The following is a 12310-nucleotide window of genomic DNA, read 5'->3' on the forward strand; positions in this document are numbered from 1 at the left end:
GATAATGTAAATAAAATGTAAGTTTTATATACCGGTACTCATTAGAGAAAGGCTGGTTCACTCGTGGAACTTCTAACAGCCAGGTTGTGTGTCCTAGATGCATGTAGCATTATCCTAAGTATAATATATACTGAGCAAAAGTTTCTAAAATTGTTTCCTGCACTTTTATAACAGAGGTGTAACCCGTACAAGAAATGTGTTCTGGGTAAGGTGAATATAATGGCTAACTACCTAAAATTAGCTGTAAAAAGAGTCTTTTTTTGTAGGCTATAAATTGAGAATTGCAAACTAGAAAACTATTAACCCGCCATCAATTAGTGCTTGGAAATACAGAATTGTAATAATTAAAATGAATTATGTAATTATAAAATGCTTTCAGTTGTTCTAGAAAAAAAAAAAAATAGTAAAAAAATAGTATAGCTGTACTGATACCCCCGGGGATAAGGAAGGGAAACCTGGTTTGCATTTGAGTTTTCCAGCAACAGGACCACAGGACAAATTAAAGGGGTGGCCCCAAAATAACAACTACACATACGTAGCTGAAATATCTCTGACCACTGGGAACCTAAAACGGACTAACATATACCAGATAACAGATGACAAAAGAAGACTCTTCAGGAATTGGAAGCCTATGGATATGTTCTATTGATTGTAATTGCTGGGAGTTTTCCCAGATCTGGAAGTAAATGGAAACCATTCATAAATGACCCTGACACTGAATACTCAGTGTATTCATATATATTGAACTTTAAAGGGTATCTGTTCGCAGGTTTTTGCTATGTAATCTGAGTGCAACAGAGGTAGGGGTTGAGACACTGATTTCAGTGTGGGTCACTTATTGGGCTGAGCTGTTGTTTCAATACAATGAGATACAATGAGTGTTTTATCAGCAGATTATCACTGCCAAACTAGCTGCCCCTGTGCCACCTAGTCCAACCACTCTCTAACCACGGATTAGCATCTTAAAGTCAGTCTACAATGTTCACAGAAAGCTGCTAATCAGGGGTGTGGGCAGGATCATCTTTTGAACTCTGCTACATCTACAGCAGAGAAAACTTTGATTGTAGCACAACTGTGGCATTCAGTAAACAAACTGATATATCACTGGAATCGGGGTCTTAGCTCCTACATCAGATGAGGTAGCAACAAAAGGTGACAGATTCCATTTAATTCATTAACTAAATATCTAATTCCTACTTTATATAGGGGTCATGTTCCCGGCTCTGTCTAGTAAGGCTTTCATATAAACAGGGCAATTGGTATAAGTGAAACAGCTACGCTTGGCTTCACAGAAGGCTGTCTTCATTGGGCTATTGATTCCAACTTCAGACCCTTGTGTGGAAGAATTGTGGACATCTGTTCACTGCAGATAACTTACAAGTTCAGAATGATCAGATGGAAGGACTTGGCTAAATAATGTACATGGTAACGTTAACTCATTCAAGACCACACCCTCATCATACTTACTTTCTAATTGATAATGCATTTCGGGCCAAGGTTCTCTTTCTGCACTTGATCAATGTGTGTCTGGTATCTCATTATAGGACTGAGAGGCGGTGGCAGTGCCAATCTTTGTCAGTGCCCTTCTTTCCCCATATACCAGTAGCAGTGTCCAGAGAGGAAGCATCTTAAAGGTAAGTATGAGTCTTCTGTCATAGGGCTCACTATTTTGCTAGTGCCATGGGGTCAGACCTCTTCTTCTCCTTATATACAGAAACTTTAGTAAAGAAGGAGAAATAAGTCAATGAGAGAATCAGCCCAAATATTACAATTATGTTCATTCCAACAAAGAATGGGGATGTGAAATAAAAAAATAGCTGTAGGATCGCCTCTCCCAGTATAGGGGGTAGTCCCTGTACTTTCAGACAGCTTGATCTCATTGCATAGATAGTATGCAAATCACTTTATTAAAAAATAATGTTGTCTTAGCTATGCAAAAATCACTCCACATGCCGGGCACAAAGTGTTTCCCTTCTTTCTAATGGGTAATCCATCTCTAGTAGCAAAAACTTAAAAGGCATCAGTCAGCAGGTTTATATTATATAGTCTGAAAGCATGAAAACATAGGTGAAGAAAGCCTAATTCCAGGGACATATCACTTAATGGGCTACTTGGTGTAGTTTTGTAGTGCCTGTTTTGGCTAATGTAGATGAGGCAGAGTTAAGCCTTCTGCTCTGTGTACCCCCCCACATCCCTTATTGGCAGTGTGGCGCCCCTGAGGGTTCAGTCGCCACAGAGGTACTGCACCTCACCCAGAGGTGTGGTTACCCACTCTCAGGTAAGGAGGGAGCACCACCCAGGACTCTAACACCTGCACCCAACACACACTATAGCAGCAGAGCACCCTGGACGTACCCCACGGGAGTAGGGTCTCACCCCGGCTGGGTAGTAAAGAGTGTTGGGAGGTGGGTGGAGATGGTAGGAGTAGGGGAGGAGCTTAGAGCGCGGGAAAGGACAGTGCAGAGAGAGTGTGTCAGACGTGAGGAGAAAGTGGAAGTGGAGAGACGTGTGGTGTGCTGTGACACTTCCCCTTTAAGAAGCAGCCGGGTACCAAGTAATCCCACTGCCCTGGTGGGCGCTCCAACTTGGGGTCACGAACAGGATGAACCAACGCTTTATCAAGGGTCCTGTGCACCTACTCTGAACTGTGATACGTGCCATAGACTGTATTGAAACTGTGAACAACTACCGCCATTATAGCGCCACGAGGTGCACAAGGAGGAAATAAGCATGCCATCGTGGGCGGCACCCTGCCAGAAGCACGAAAATCATGGTCGCCCACTCCAAGTGTTACTGCACGTGGAAGACGTGTCCATAAGCCAGTGAGATTTGCCTACTGATTGTGGATGGTGGGAAAAGAAGGAAGAAGTCTCACCTATGGAAGAGAAGAAGGGAACCTCACGTGGAGACAGAGAGTGGCCCAGCAGCTAGCATGGCAAGCAGTGGACACCAGGAGCATGGGGTGGAAGCAACACTCCCCCAGCTCGCCGGATAAGTAAATTGCACTTGACAGTAATTTGCATATAATAGAAAGCACCTTGTAATGAATGTTTTAGTGTAAGAATATTTTCTAGTATATAACTGAGGAAAGCTTTAGTGAGTCTAGTAAAGAATGTTTTAGAGCATGTAACCTGGTAGGCCCAGTAAAAGGAAAGCTTATTAAGGGTATATGCTGGTGTTGCATTGAAAGTGTCTTAAAGGGAGTGTTTACTAGAAATGATGCTGCTAGTTATTGGAGGAAAAGGTTAATGTTTTATGGAGCGTATTATGGATATTTTGTAGGAGGTAATGTTTTAATTTATGTTATGTAACGTTCAAGTCATAAGTGCCTCCCATAAAGGGAAGAAGAGTTTTACCTGTTCAAATGCACATTTCCAAAAATTGTTTGCATGTTTCCTGTAACACCTGTTTTACTCTGTTCCAGCCCGCGGACATGCTGTGTTTAACGGGGGGGTATATGGCGCCTCTGAGGGTTTAGTCACCACAGAAGTACCTCACTTCACCCAGAGGTGTGGTTCCCCACTCTCAAGTAAGGAGGGATCAAAACCCAGGACTCTAACACCTGCACCCAACACACACTATAGCAGCAGGGCTCCCTGGACGTACCCTACGGGAGTAGGGTCTCATCCCTGGCTGGGTAGTAAAGGGTGTTGGGAGGTGGGTGGAGATGATAGGAGTAGGGGAGGAGCTTAGAGAGCAGGAAAGGACAGTGCAGAGGGAGTAAGTCAGACGTGAGGAGAAAGTGAAAGTGGAGAGACGTGTGGTGAAGCAGCTCTCTGTCAGGAGGAGCTGCAGAAGGAGAGAAACAGAGTCGGTCAGCAGGAGGGAGAGCTGAAGGAAGAAGCTGACAGGACTGGTCAGTTAGAGTGCTGACAGAAAAGTTAGAGAAGAAGCAAAGAGGGAGAAGGAAGCTCCCGAGAGGACAGAAGGGGTCCTAGAGGCACGGTGCAGTGACCATACTGGCCGTGGGACTTGTTCCATGCCGACTAATGTTGGGTGGAAGGATCAGGTCGCAGTGGGGTACCAGCCTTCTAGCCTAGTGGAGAGATCATCAGACTCAACTAGCAAGCCGAAGGCAGAGGCATCTTTAGGTGTTGCAGCCACAGGCCACAGTTATCTTTGCTGAAAAGGCAGTCATATAGGAGCAAGGAGACGCAGAGAGGACGTCGCCTGACAAGGTCCACGACTGCTCTCTTGGGACACTGATTGTGAGGTGTTGGGCACGAGAGGCGGTCAGCCAACACAGTGAGATGGCAGGAGAGGCATATACTGAAAGTAGCCTGGAAAGGAGTATTCTGATCTACCTGGGATTTTCCTGGACCACTCACCTGGAGTACACAGTGCCAAGCGGGTATCCGTGTACACAAGAACTGTGAGTAAAGCATTAGAAACTGCACCCAGCTGTGTCCTCTGAATACTTTCTGCAACACCCACTCAGCACTGCTACATCCTTTGCCAAATACTACATCATTACCATCTTCAATATATTACATCTGCCCTGGGACAAAGCTCTTCCTTTGGAGAGCTGTACCAACTCTGCTGCATAAACACCAGTCGCAGAGGGTCTGCTCTGCAGCGCTGGCCACCTTTGACCAGAAACCACAGGTGGTGTCACAAACACTTTATTATAAACTCTATTACAAACTCTATTATCCCTTGTAAATATCCCCTTTTATTGGACGCCCAGGGCCACAGACCGGGACACTGTCGCTGTGACACTTCCCCTTTAAGAAGCGGCCAGGTACCAAGTAACCCCACTGCCCTGGTGAGTGCTCCAGCAGCACCCTATGTACATGTGCAATGTGAGCAAACTGCTGCTCAGCGGGGGCGGGGTTACACAGATTTGCCTGACTGCTGGTCATGTGAGCTGTAGTCCTGCTGTGTTAATCTCCTGCTGATAAGCCATTACTTGCATTGAAACTGCAACACACAACCTGGACAAAGTGAAATTCCAGGAATCAGGGTCTCCTGCTCTATATTATGCTGCTTTCAGATTAAATGGCAAAAACCCATTGACTGATTACATTAAAAGACAGATTACAGGATGGAGGAATGGATTTTGGTCAAACTGCATGCTGTCATAACAAAGAGGTGGTATATTGGATATTTCATGGTTTGGAAGTGGAATACACTGGACAATGGGAAAGGCAGTGCATGTTGGGAAGTTGTGAGAGAGATAAAAGTTCTAGCAACTAGCGTACTTTGAGAATACTGATGAAGAGGAACCACCTGCTCAAAAAGAGTGTCTAGAAAGCTACAGAGCATGAGAATCTGGATAGTTCCTGGAAATATTACACTGATTTATGGGGATGAGACAGCAAGACCATGCTTTTCTACAGGTTTTGTGTGAAAAGATAATAACTGAAGCATACTTATCATTCAGTTGGCTTATTGTTACCAGGAACTACAGTGCTTATATCCACCATGACTACAGCACTAGTTAGAAACTAACTGGATAATTTATTTCTGAATTATTTATTTATAGGACTATTGATTCCATTGTGCTGTACATGATAAGGGGTTATATCCAAAATATAAATGTAAAGTACGGTGAACAAACTACCAATGACAGACTAATACAGAGGGGAGAGGGCACTACCCTTGTGGGCTTACATTCTACAGGATGAAGGGGAAAAGAGACAGTAGGTTTCGGGGATTGCGGAAGCTGCGGTGGTGGTGAGGTGGCAGATTGGGCATCGCAGGCTGTACGCTTTCTTGAAGACGTGGGTTTTCAAGTTCCATCTAAAAATTCTGAGTGTGGCAGATAAACGGATGTGTTGGGGCATAGAATTTCAGAGGATGGGGGATACTCACGAGAAGACTTTGAGGCGAATGGTTGAGGAATGTATGAGTGTGGGGGAGAGCAGGAAGTCTTGGGAGGACCAGAGATTACATGTTGAAAGATATCAAGAGGTTAGTTTGGAGATATACAGTGGAGACAGATTATGGATGGCTTTGTAGGTCAGTGTTAGCAGTTAGAACTGGATACATTCAGGAATTGGGAGTTAATGAAGGGATTTGCAGAGGGGAGAAGCAGTGGAGTAGTGTGGGGAGAGATGGATTAGTCAAGCAGCAGAGTTAAGTAGTAGTCATGGGCGAACCCCCCGATGTTCGGCATCGGCAGGTTCGCCCAAGTTTTTTTTGTAAAGTTCGAGTTTGGGGCTGGAGATGATGCGAACTTGCGTATGAACAATGAACTCAGACTTTACAGATCTGGGCGGGGCGGGGGGAGCTGGAAAAAAAAGCAGAAAATTAATAATAAACATTATAATACTTACCCGTCCAGCGATGCGTCCTCCCGTCCCGCTGTCTCCCGGCCGCATCTGCTTCCATGGCCACTCATTAACTTCCACCGGTATTCATTGCACTTGACAGTCTTTGGCTTTTTCCGGCAGTGCGGTGACGTCACCACACGAACACTGCTGGAAAAAGCCGAAGACTGCAGAGTGCAGTGAATACCGGTGGAACTTAATGAGCGGGCCCGGAAGCAGATGCGGCAAGGAGACAACGGGACTTGAGGACGCATCGCTGGACAGGTTCGCCCATAACTATTAAGCAGAGACTGGAGAGGTGCGAGAATGTTAGCAGGAAGGCCGCAGATGTTGAAATTGCAGTAGTCCAGGCAGGAGATGATGAGGGCATTTACTAACATTTTAGTAGATTCAGGGTTGAGGAAAGGGCAGATTCTGGAAATATTTTTAAGTTGGAGGCAGCAGCAGGTGGCGAGAGCTTGGGCTAATACGAGGCAGTGGACTTCCGGTACTGCAGAGTGCATGGTGTGATTAATTGTGATAGATAAATTGGGTAGGGGAGTTAAGTGAGATAGAGGAAAGATTGACCTTTAGGAAAAGAGATGAAAATAAGGAGGATATGGCTGATAGACACTGTGGGATTCCGAACAGCAGAGGGGTGACGTCTGGGCGAGAAAGATAGCTCTGAGTGTCATCAGCGTATCAGTGGTAATGGAAGCCGTAGGACATTATGAGTTGTCCCAGGCCAAAGGTATAGATTGAGAAGAGTAGGGGTCTGTTATGATTAGGTCACCGAGGAGGATAGCCGGGTAATAAGCTAGGCAACTAGAAAACCAGAAAGGTTGGTAATTAAGCAGATTGCAGACCCCTAAAACTAACAACACAACTAGAATTAGCCATGGGACGTACCTACAATGCCCTAGATGCCTTGGCACAGCCAAAGAGTTAACAGCCTAAAGAAGAAAGGGGAAAGCTAAACTGCCCCGGAGTAGAACCCCAAAGGAATAGATAGCTTCCAAACATATATTGCCGGTGAGTAGTGTTGAGCATTCCGATACTGCAAATATCAGGTATCGGCCGATATTCGCTGTATCGGAATTCCGATACCGAGTACCGATATTTTTTCAATATCGGATATCAGAATCGGAAGTTCCCATAATGCAATGAGCCACTGTTGTGGCTCTGATTGGCTGCCGAAATGACGTCATCATGATGCGTGGTCTGTGCGCATCATGATGCGCCGTCAGTTCGGGCCTTCCGGGGGTCTGTACCGGCCTGCCCGGGGGTCTGTACCGGCCTGCCGGGGGTCTGTGCCGGCCTGCCGGGGGTTTGTGCTGACTGCCGGGGGTCTGTGCCGACTGCCCGGGGGTCTGTGCGGACTGCCGGTGGTCTGTACCGGCCTGCCGGGGGGCTGTGCCTGCCTGCCGGTGGTCTGTGCCGACTGTCCGGGGGGCTGTGCAGGCTGCGGGGGTCTGTGCAGGCATCGTCCGATGGGACTACAAGTCCCATCAGGCGATGCCTGCTACCATGACGGTCATTGACACATTAGCCAATGATGGGACAGTATTAGTCCCATCATCCGGCTAATGTGTTGAATGTAAAAAAAAAAAAAAAATACATGCTACATACATACTACATGCTACATACATACTACATACATGCTACATACATGCAACATACATACTACATACATGCTACATGCTACATACATACTACATATATACTACATGCATGCAACATACATACATACAACATATATACCACATGCATGCAACATGCATACTACATATATACCACATATATACTACATGCATGCAACATACATATATACTACATATATACTACATGCAACATGCATACTACATATATACTACATGCATGCAACATACATATTACATATATACCACATGCATGCAACATGTATACTACATATATACCACATATATACTACATGCATGCAACATACATACAACATATACAGTATAGACCAAAAGTTTGGACACACCTCATTCAAAAAATTTTCTTTATTTTCATGACTAGGAAAATTGTAGATTCACTCTGAAGGCATCAAAACTATGAATTAACACATGTGGAATTATATAATTAACAAAAAAGTGTGAAATAACTGAAAGCACGTCTTATATTCTAGGTTCTTCAAAGTAGCCACCCTTTGCTTTGATTACTGCTTTGCACACTCTTGGCATTCTCTTGATGAGCTTCAAGAGTTGGTCACCGGAAATGGTCTTCCAACAGTCTTGAAGGAGTTTCCAGAGATGCTTAACACTTGTTGGCCCTTTTGCCTTCACTCTGCGGTCCAGCTCACCCCAAACCATCTCGATTGGGTTCAGGTCTGGTGACTGTGGAGGCCTGGTCATCTGGCTTAGCATCCCATCACTCTCCTTCTTGGTCAAATAGCCCTTACACAGCCGGGAGGTGTGTTTGGGGTCATTGTCCTGTTGAAAAATAAATGATGGTCCAACTAAACACAAACCGGACGGAATAGCATGCCGCTGCAAGATGCTGTGGTAGCCATGCTGGTTCAGTGTGCCTTCAATTTTGAATAAATCTCCAACAGTGTCACCAGCAAAGCACCCCCACACTATCACACCTCCTCCTCCATGCTTCACGGTGGGAACCAGGCACGTAGAGTCCATCCGTTCACCTTTTCTGCGTCGCGCAAAGACACGGTGGTTGGAACCAAAGATCTCAAATTTGGACGCATCAGACCAAAGCACAGATTTCCACTGGTCTAATGTCCATTCCTTGTGTTCTTTAGCCCAAACAAGTCTCTTCTGCTTGTTGCCTGTCCTTAGCAGTGGTTTCCTAGCAGCTATTTTACCATGAAGGCCTGCTGCACAAAGTCTCCTCTTAACAGTTGTTGTAGAGATGTGTGTGCTGCTAGAACTCTGTGTGGTATTGACCTCGTCTCTAATCTGAGCTGCTCTTAACCTGCGATTTCTGAGGCTGGTGACTAGGATGAACTTATCCTCCGCAGCAGAGGTGACTCTTGGTCTTCCTTTCCTGGGGCGGTCCTCATGAGAGCCAGTTTCTTTGTAGCGCTTGATGGTTTTTGCCACTGCACTTGGGGACACTTTCAAAGTTTTCCCAATTTTTCGAACTGACTGACCTTCATTTCCTAAAGTAATGATGGCCACTCGTTTTTCTTTACTCAGCTGCTTTTTTCTTGCCATAATACAAATTCTAACAGTCTATTCAGTAGGACTATCACCTGTGTATCCACCAGACTTCTGCACAACACAACTGATGGTCCCAACCCCATTTATAAGGCAAAAAATCCCACTTATTAAACCTGACAGGGCACACCTGTGAAGTGAAAACCATTTCCGGTGACTACCTCTTGAAGCTCATCAAGAGAATGCCAAGAGTGTGCAAAGCAGTAATCAAAGCAAAAGGTGGCTACTTTGAAGAACCTAGAATATAAGACATATTTTCAGTTGTTTCACACTTTTTTGTTAATTATATAATTCCACATGTGTTAATTCACAGTCTTGATGCCTTCAGAGTGAATCTACAATTTTCATAGTCATGAAAATAAAGAAAACTCTTTGAATGAGAAGGTGTGTCCAAACTTTTGGTCTGTACTGTATACTACATGCAACATGCATACTACATATATACTACATGCATGCAACATACATACATACAACATATATACCACATGCATGCAACATGCATACTACATAAATACCACATATATACTACATGCATGCAACATACATACAACATATATACTACATGCAACATGCATACTACATATATACTACATGCATGCAACATACATACAACATATATACCACATGCATGCAACAGGCATACTACATATATACTACATGCATGCAACATACATATATACTACATGCAACATGCATACTACATATATACTGCATGCATGCAACATACATACTACATATATACCACATGCATGCAACATGCATACTACATATATACCACATATATACTACATGCATACTACATATATACCAAATGCATGCAACAAACATATATACAACATATATGCTACATGCATGCAACATACATATATACAACATATATACTACATGCAACATACATACTACATATATACTACATGCATGCAACATATATACATACTACATATATACTACATGCATACTACATATATACCACATGCATGCAACATACATATATACTACATGCATACTACATATATACCACATATATACTACATGCATGCAACGTACATATATACTACATATATACTACATGCAACATACATACTACATATATACTACATATATACTACATGCATGCAACATACATACATACTACATATATACCACATATATACTACATGCATACTACATATATACAACATATATACTACATGCAACATACATACTACATATATACTACATGCATGCAACATGCATACTACATATATACTACATGCATGCAACATACATATATACTACATGCAACATACATACTACATATATACTACATGCATGCAACATGCATACTACATATATACTACATGCATGCAACATACATATATACTACATGCAACATACATACTACATATATACTACATGCATGCAACATGCATACTACATATATACTACATGCATGCAACATACATACATACTACATATATACCACATATATACTACATGCATACTACATATATACTACATAAATATTAAAATAACAAACCACCAATATACTTACCCCTGATCTGCAGAAGTCCACGAGTGTCCCACGACGATCTTGCGTGGAGAACAGCAGCATCAGCTGATGCTACCGTTCTCTACGGGCTCCAGGAATCCAATGACGGGAGGTAGGTATCCTTCTGCACTGTATTCCTCCGCCACTGTAAAAAGCTGCATGGGAAATTTCTCACACAGCAATGCCATAAAGTGAGACTAGGGACTTTTTTTTACAGTGGCGGAAGAATACAGTGCGGAAGGATACCTACCTCCCGTCATTGGATTCCTGGAGCCCGTAGAGAACGGTAGCATCAGCTGATGCTGCTGTTCTCCACGCAAGATCGTCCTGGGACACTCGTGGACTTCTGCAGATCAGGGGTAAGTATATTGGTGGTTTGTTATTTTAATATTTATTCCACAGATGACACTGGCTTCGGGGAACAAAGTGACAAGTGATGTATGTACTCTATGTTATATGTACTGTATGTCTATATGTATGTATTGTATGAATGTACTGTATGTAGTATATATGTAGTATATATATATTATGCATGTTGCATGCATGTGGTATATATGTAGTATACATGTTGCATGCATGTAGTGTATATGTAGTATGCATGTTGCATGCATGTGGTATATATGTAGTATGTATGTTGCATGTAGTATATATGTATGTTGCATGCATGTAGTATATATGTGGTATATATGTAGTATGCATGTTGCATGCATGTAGTATATATGTTGTATATATGTATGTTGCATGCATGTAGTATATATGTGGTATATATGTAGTATGCATGTTGCATGCATGTGGTATATATGTAGTATGTATGTATGTTGCATGCATGTAGTATATATGTAGTATGCATGTTGCATGTAGTATATATGTAGCATATATGTATGTTGCATGCATGTAGTATATATGTGGTATATATGTAGTATGCATGTTGCATGCATGTGGTATATATGTAGTATGTATGTATGTTGCATGCATGTAGTATATATGTAGTATGCATGTTGCATGCATGCGGTATATATGTAGTATGTATGTATGTTGCATGCATGTAGTATATATGTAGTATGCATGTTGCATGTAGTATATATGTAGCATATATGTATGTTGCATGCATGTAGTATATATGTGGTATATATGTAGTATGCATGTTGCATGCATGTGGTATATATGTATGTTGCATGCATGTAGTATATATGTAGTATGCATGTTGCATGCATGTAGTATATATGTTGTATGTATGTATGTTGCATGCATGTACTATATATGTGGTATATATGTAGTATGCATGTTGCATGCATGTGGTATATATGTAGTATGTATGTTGCATGCATGTAGTA

The 12310-nt window shown here is 42.8% G+C and overlaps 1 protein-coding gene across 7 annotated transcripts in view; it reads right to left on the minus strand.

Moving 5' to 3' along the window:
- Positions 1-12310, minus strand: part of LOC141088011 (sphingomyelin phosphodiesterase 3-like) — an 854992-nt gene that overhangs the window by 271542 nt on the left and 571140 nt on the right. Inside the window, exon 5 of one of the 7 annotated variants that reach the window (XM_073573849.1) lies at positions 1468-1717. The exons of the other annotated variants lie outside the window; for them this stretch is intronic. The gene's annotated coding sequence lies outside the window, so the exon portion shown is untranslated. The remainder of the gene's footprint in view (positions 1-1467; positions 1718-12310) is intronic. 7 annotated transcript variants of the gene reach the window in all.

Source organism: Dendrobates tinctorius, unplaced genomic scaffold (genome assembly GCF_039654945.1).
Source record: "Dendrobates tinctorius isolate UK_male_01 unplaced genomic scaffold, ASM3965494v1 ptg000037l, whole genome shotgun sequence".
NCBI classification, from domain to species: domain Eukaryota; kingdom Metazoa; phylum Chordata; class Amphibia; order Anura; family Dendrobatidae; genus Dendrobates; species Dendrobates tinctorius.